Here is a 7,498-nt window from a genome sequence, read left to right as displayed (position 1 = left end):
TATTCATAATTTCCCCGACTTGGCCCAATAATCAACAACCCACAATTAGCCCAAACTCAAAAGCCCAAAATGAAAGTCCACAGGAGGAGTACGTTGTGCGTACTCTCCTTGGTACGTTGGGCGTATTGCCATGATCACCAAAAGAAAATGAAGCATTGGCCCACTACGCGGGGTGTACTCGAAGGTTATGCGGGGCGTAACTGCGAGATCCATTAAGCCTTCTAACCTCTAAATGGCTTAAGCACTTAAGCCCAAATTTCAGATCCAAAGGTCAAATATGATTAGAATTCATTAAGTCTCAGACTTTATCACTTGAGACGTCCTTAAGCCCTTAATCCAAGGTCTTAATCCATTAAGACCTATATATCTCATACAAGGAATAGCTACAGCCTTGGGACCTCATTTTTATCGCTCAAGACCTCTCCAAAGGTCTGAAAGGACCGATAATCTTGACCAGATCGAACTATACCACAAGGTGGGGACTTTTGGGACAAGAATGGTGACAAATCTTCAAGATACATAGATCTATGCAATATGAAGGTCAAGCAAGAAACTTTATACCTCAAACAAGCCCCAAAGGGTGATATTTCTTCAGATCTACAAGCTCCACACGTTCTTCTTCTTCTTTGACAACTTCCCTTTTCTCCTTCAAGCCTTTCTTTTGCCAACACAAGCTTTTCAAGATCAAACACACCCAAATATGAGAGGATACGAGATCTAGGGTTTCTCTAAGGTTGAAGATGAGCATAAGGGAGCTGAGGGGTGAACCAACATGTTCCTTATATAGTGGCTGACCCTAAAAATAGGGTTTGGGGTTTCTGAGAGTACGTTCGGCGTACCTCCCTGGTACGCTGGGCGTACTCACCCGGCCACCCGCAACCTTTCGTCCCATTACGCTGGGCGTACGTCCAGCTTACGTTGGGCGTACCCAACCAACTTTCAAAAATCACAAGCATGCATGCATGCCATGCGTGCATGGGACCATCTCCTTCATTTTCCACAAGGAACTATGAACAATGATCAACTTGGAGGCACCGCAACTCCTCTAATGTAAACCCACTCTCAAATAACTTACATTCATACGAGGGTGATGAGAAGCCCAATACTTCTAACACATACACCCATCTAAAACCTTCTCGGTTGAAGCTCATTTCTTGAAAGGGACCAGAATCACCCTTCCTCTTAAATCTCAGGGACTTATAATTGAACACTCGAAGAACGGGGTGTTACAATTCTCCCCCACTTAAATTAGGCTTCACCCTCGAAGCCTGCGACAACTCTACTCCGAACTAACCTTGCAATGCTCTGCCTGGCACTCACCGGACCAGGCTTCCCAAGACTCGACCATCGAGATCTGAAACCCAACTTACCTTTCTTGTCGACCGAATGAAACGAGCTTCAGCCCTAGGGCAACTCCCACGAGTTCTCCCTCGCAATCTCATAACCGCAAAAAACTGGCTCTAGTGTCCTCGGGTTAGGAAAAACCCCGATACACTGATGACACTTCCAAACACCATTCCGGATGCACTTTTACCACATAAACAAATCTATCTGAAATTCCGAATTTCCATCCATGCATTCCTGTCGAGCCTCAGCAACCATCCAACCCAGATGTGCTCCATACCACTGCCGAAATCTCGCTGCTCCATGTTCATAATTGGGCCACTCCCATCGCAAACCTGCGCTGCTGCTTCCACTTCCGTGGATTTACATTCCCTTAGCATGACCGCTAACCATGAGACATACATGTCATGAACCTGCTCGCAAGGACTCTCGAGTCCATGCACCACCTCTACTACTCACAATCAATACCCGGGGCCAGACCTCCTAATGCTAACACATCACAACACACCCAACCCATTTCCTCGAACCGATCCGATAATACCTACAGAGTCTTCAGCATGACTGGGCCACCTTACCAGGTATTCAGTCAATATGGACCACTCTCAAAACCATCAGCCAATCTGGGCCGCCCTCCAAGGCCTTCAGTCTGGATGGACCGTCCCCCGAGCCTTCGGTCTTACTGGTACGCCTTCCGGCCTTCAGTCTATCCGGACCACTCAACTAGCATTCATCATTCCAAGTTATCTCTCCGGGAAATCCTCCCCTGCATACTGTTCTAGCCCCTCATGGGTTCCAAACTCTATCTCTATCATACATACTCGATCCCAGCCTGATCCCAGGTCCTAGACAATCAATGCCATAGGTCTGTAATCCGCCCTGTACGCCTGCTACTCACCCATACCAGCCTGCTCTCGGCAGAAAGAAATACCGCCGAAACCCAAGCAGCTAAACAACCTCTCAAGTCAATCGACCATCCGGAGAATTTCCAATTCTCCCCCACTTAGGGCACAGACTATCAACCACCGGCCGCTAACACCGACCTCCTAAAATAACTTTGCACAAAACCCAACGCTTACACGTAGACTGATTCCCACTAGCACTAGCAACCTTCACAAAACACATTTCCACACTGATCAATCTGTTCAAAAGTATTCATTCCTCAGCTAACCACTCCTCAGACTGAAGATGCTACCCGACATTCAACCGACGCCATATCTCCACTAATCACCCTCACGAATGATAACCAACGATAGTACGAAACACCAAACTATAACCATACCAAACCTTCAGGGAACAACGGATACTAAAAAGAAAACCCGAAATACTAATCCATAACCATGCCAAACCCTCAAGGAACAACGGATACCAAAACGACAACCATCTAACGAGACTAGCAGATAAACGATACTCCACAATAATCATAAATCAGCATGACAACAAGAAAGAAACATACCTGCAGCTGCATCCAGCACTACTCTAACCTCCTCCGCTGCAAGCTAAAAAGCACGACCCTAAGCCCTTGGGGTCTCTGCTCCACTCTGACCTCCACCCGTGATCCTCAACATGGCCGGTGCTGGAGCCTGCACCGGTCCTGCAGCAAACTGTGGATAGTTGACCCTCAAGTGTCCAACCTGATGACAATGATAACATATCCTCAAATCCCGAACCAGCACTGACTGCTGACAATCCCTCTCATAGTGTCCCTCCTTTCCGCACTTGCGGCATGCACCACCGGACCAACAAACTCCGGCGTGGCTGCTCCCACACTTTCCACAAACGTGGCTGCCCTGATCTCCCATCCTGGAATCAACGGTCTTAGACCGTTACATCGCCGGCTGCGACTGAACTGGTGCTTGCCTCAGCTCATGCAAATGCAACTCAATCTCTAACTCACGCCGCCTGGCGGCCTCCTGCAACTGCAACAAGATCTCGCACCTCTGCATGGACACAAACTATCTGATGTCCCTCTTTAGCATACTCAGATATCGGGACATTAGAGCCTGCTCTGAAGCGAACTCAGGGCAATACATCGCCCTCTCAGTAAACATTCGGGTGATTTCCGACACCGACTCCGTATCCTGCTTCAGCTCAAGGAACTCCTGAGCCAACCTCTCCCTCTCGACCTGCGGAACATAACGAGTGATGAACATCTCTCTGAACTGATCCCATGAAATCGCAGCCCTCTGCACATCCGAGTATGACCCCGTGGTCAATCTCCACCAATCCTTTGCCCTGAGCCTTAACAGGTTCAGAGCACACCTCACCCTCTGATCAGCAGGGCATGAACACGTGAAGAAACACCCCTCCACGTCTAATAACCATCTCATTGCAATGATCGGATCCTGAATTCCATCAAAGGTGGGAGGCTTCGTATTATCGAAGTCCCAATACTGAAAACCTCTACTAGCTCCTCCCCCTGCCGTTGTAGCCGCCGCAACAACCGTCTCCGTGAGAGCCGCATAGTGTTCATCAAAATACTCCACCATGGCGGTCTTGATCAACCCAAACAGTTCCGGTAGCTCATCCTGGAACAATGCAACAACCTCATCATGTAGGATCTCACGAATCCTCGCATCCAACTCGTGCGTACTCATCTGACCGATAACCTCGGGCGGTATGGACCCGTCCTCAACTCCTTCTCCTGCACCCGATCCGGACCCGGATCCACTCCCAGCATGCCTCGAAATCTCCATACTGAAAATAAACCATAAAACCTCAGACTCTTCCCACTATCCCGGGAACCAACTCTCAACCCAACCCTAGAGGTCATGGTTTCCCTGATACGCGTATGGGTCCTGTGCTTTCAGTAGTACGGGCCCATACTACCTTCCACACCTACCCATATTTGTATGAAGTACTACCACAACACCCTAGCGACAATATACATAGCAAGCGCTCGATCCTCACTCCTAGAGGAACACTGGAAATCTCAACAGAGGAAAACCCTAGGCTAGCAGACATCTTAAAACAGGCAACATTATCATGAAATCCTGAAGATCCACAGCCTAACACTAGCATGTTGTTCTATCAAAGCTCAATAAAACAAATGTCATGAATGGTAATTTGGGGTTACTTACTGGCTCCGGCTGATCGTACCTCCGTAACGCGAGGAACGGTACGATCACGCCTTTGCCTTGCCACAGTCTCCTGAAGAACCTGAAAAACATTAAACCATAATTGTAAGCCCGAAATCTTAGTGAAATACCCCCAAAATACCAACCACATATACGCCCTTCTAGGCCACGACCTACCGGTCCAAAACATATTGTCTTCCGGCTCATAACATATTGCCTTCCGGCCCATAACATATTGCCTTCCAGCCCATAACATAACAAGCATACATAACATAACAGAACATAGAACAGCCATGCATATCGGGTCAAACTCCAGTCCAAACAACTCTGTGTACATAACATTCAATCATATAACAGTTCACAGTCAACATATCGAGCATAACATCACCCTACGTCTCAGCCAAAATACTACCTACGCACACATGCCTTTCCAGGCCATGACCTTCCGGTCCACATAACATAGAATGCCTTCCGGCCCATATCATAATGCCTTCCGGCCCATATCATAATGCCTTCCAGCCCATATCAAGAAATACCACAACAGACAACTATCCGGATCTCCATCCGGTAAAGGGTCGGCCTTGGTGTCGTAGACCCTGTCAATATAGTGAGGATAACTCACCTCGCGATTGCCGATACTCTGAACCGAAGAAGCAGACTCTCGAATCACCAACTCACCGCAAATCTCGAACTAACCATCGTCACAAAAATAAACATAAGGTCAATCATACTTTCACTTATCGGGCCAAGACGAAAGTCCAAATCTCACACAAAGTCCAATCATTGGCCCAATTTACCAAATTGGGCCCACCTCACCAAATGGGCCTAGATCCAAAGACCATAACAATAATTGGGCCCAAAACACATTATTCATAATTTCCCCGACTTGGCCCAATAATCAACAACCCACAATTAGCCCAAACTCAAAAGCCCAAAATGAAAGTCCACAGGAGGAGTACGTTGTGCGTACTCTCCTTGGTACGCTGGGCGTACTGCCATGATCACCAAAAGAAAATGGGGCATTGGCCCACTACGCGGGGTGTACTCGAAGGTTACGCGAGGCATAACTGCGAGATCCATTAAGCCTTTCTAACCTCTTAATGGCTTAAGCACTTAAGCCCAAATTTCAGATCCAAAGGTAAAATATGATTAGAATTCATTAAGTCTCAGACTTTATCACTTGAGACGTCCTTAAGCCCTTAATCCAAGGTCTTCATCCATTAAGACCTATATATCTCATACAAGGAATAGCTACAGCCCTTCGGACCTCATTTTTATCACTCAAGACCTCTCCAAAGGTCTGAAAGGACCGATAATCTTGACCAAATCGAACTATACCACAAGGTGGGGACTTTTGGGACAAGAATGGTGACAAAGCTTCAAGATACATAGATCTATGCAATATGAAGGTCAAGCAAGAAACTTTATACCTCTAACAAGCCCCAAAGGGTGATATTTCTTCACATCTACAAGCTCCACACGTTCTTCTTCTTCTTTGACAACTTCCCTTTTCTCCTTCAAGCCTTTCTTTTGCCAACACAAGATTTTGAAGATCAAACACACCCAAATATGAGAGGATACGAGATCTAGTGTTTCTCTGAGGTTGAAGATGAGCATAAGGGGGCTGAGGGGTGAACCAACATGTCCCTTATATAGTGGCTGACCCTAAAAATAGGGTTTGGGGTTTCTGATAGTACACTAGGTGTACCTCCCTGGTACGCTGGGCGTACTCACCTGGCCACCCGCAACCTTTTGTCCCATTACGTTGGGCGTACGTCCGGCTTACGTTGGGCGTACCCAGCCACCTTTCAAAAATCACAAGCATGCATGCATGGGACCATCTCCTTCTTATTCCACAAAGAACTATGAACAATGATCAACTTAGAGGCACCGCAACTCCTCTAATCTAAACCCACTCTCAAATAACTTACATTCATACGAGGTTAATGAGAATCCCAATACTTCTAACACATACACCCGTCCGAAACCTTCTCGGTTGAAGCTCATTTCTTGAAAGGGACCAGAATTACCCTTCCTCTTAAATCTCAGGGACTTATAATTGAACACTTGAAGAATGGGTGTTACATGACATGTGTAAGACGACAATGCCACAAGCATGCCTTATCCAAACCATTGGACGAATCGATGTGCAATACATTATTTCCTAAGTTGTCTACAACCATCGCAATTTCATATATACCATTACAACGCAACGCTCTAAATTAAAATGTATCATTATAAAAAGCATTAATAGAACCAATTTCATTATCAAATGAAAATCTAAAACCTTGTTTATACAAGGCATGAAAGGAAATAATGTTTCTCGGCATATTGAACAAGTAGCAACAATTATTCAAATCTAATTCTAACCCACTACTAAGCAATAAAGTATAAACTCCAATCTTGGTGAATGGTCCACACACATCTGTGTGTATGAGGTCCAAAAAACCTTCACCCCTAGCACAAGTACCAGTGAAGGATGACATAGTTATCTTTCCAAGTAAACAAGATTCATAAGTATCATCTCACTTTAAGTCAAATGACTCCAAGACTCCAGCCTTTTGGAGTTGGCCTATACGCTTCTTGTTGACATGTCTAAGACGAGAAGGCCACAAGGATGCCTTATCCAAACTAGTGGAAGAATAAATATTCAATACATTATTTCCTAATATGTCTACAACTGACTCAGGTTCATATATACCATGACTAAGTAATGCTTTAAAATAAAGAATACCATTATAAAATTCATCAATAACAACACATTCATTATCAAATGAAAAAGTAAATCCTTGTTTGTACTAACCATGAAAGGAAATAATATTTCTCTCCATTTTAGATAAGTAACAACATTTATTCAAATCTAATATTAACCCTCTACTAAGCAATAAATAATAAACTCCAATCTTGGTGACAAGTGAAGCTTTCATATTCCCTATGATCAAGTTTATCTTCCCGTGCTCTGCATCATCACTTCTTTTTAGGCCCTACAAATAAGAACAAATTTTAATTCCACACCTTGTATCAAGGACCCCAAGAATTAGTATGTGGTGAGTTATTAGACAATATAGTGTAAAGACCTG

This window comes from Lactuca saligna, chromosome 8 (genome assembly GCF_052625555.1).
Source record: "Lactuca saligna cultivar CGN05327 chromosome 8, ASM5262555v1, whole genome shotgun sequence".
Classification (NCBI taxonomy): domain Eukaryota; kingdom Viridiplantae; phylum Streptophyta; class Magnoliopsida; order Asterales; family Asteraceae; genus Lactuca; species Lactuca saligna.
The sequence above is the reverse complement of the archived record's forward strand: the minus strand, read 5'-3'. Positions refer to the sequence as shown.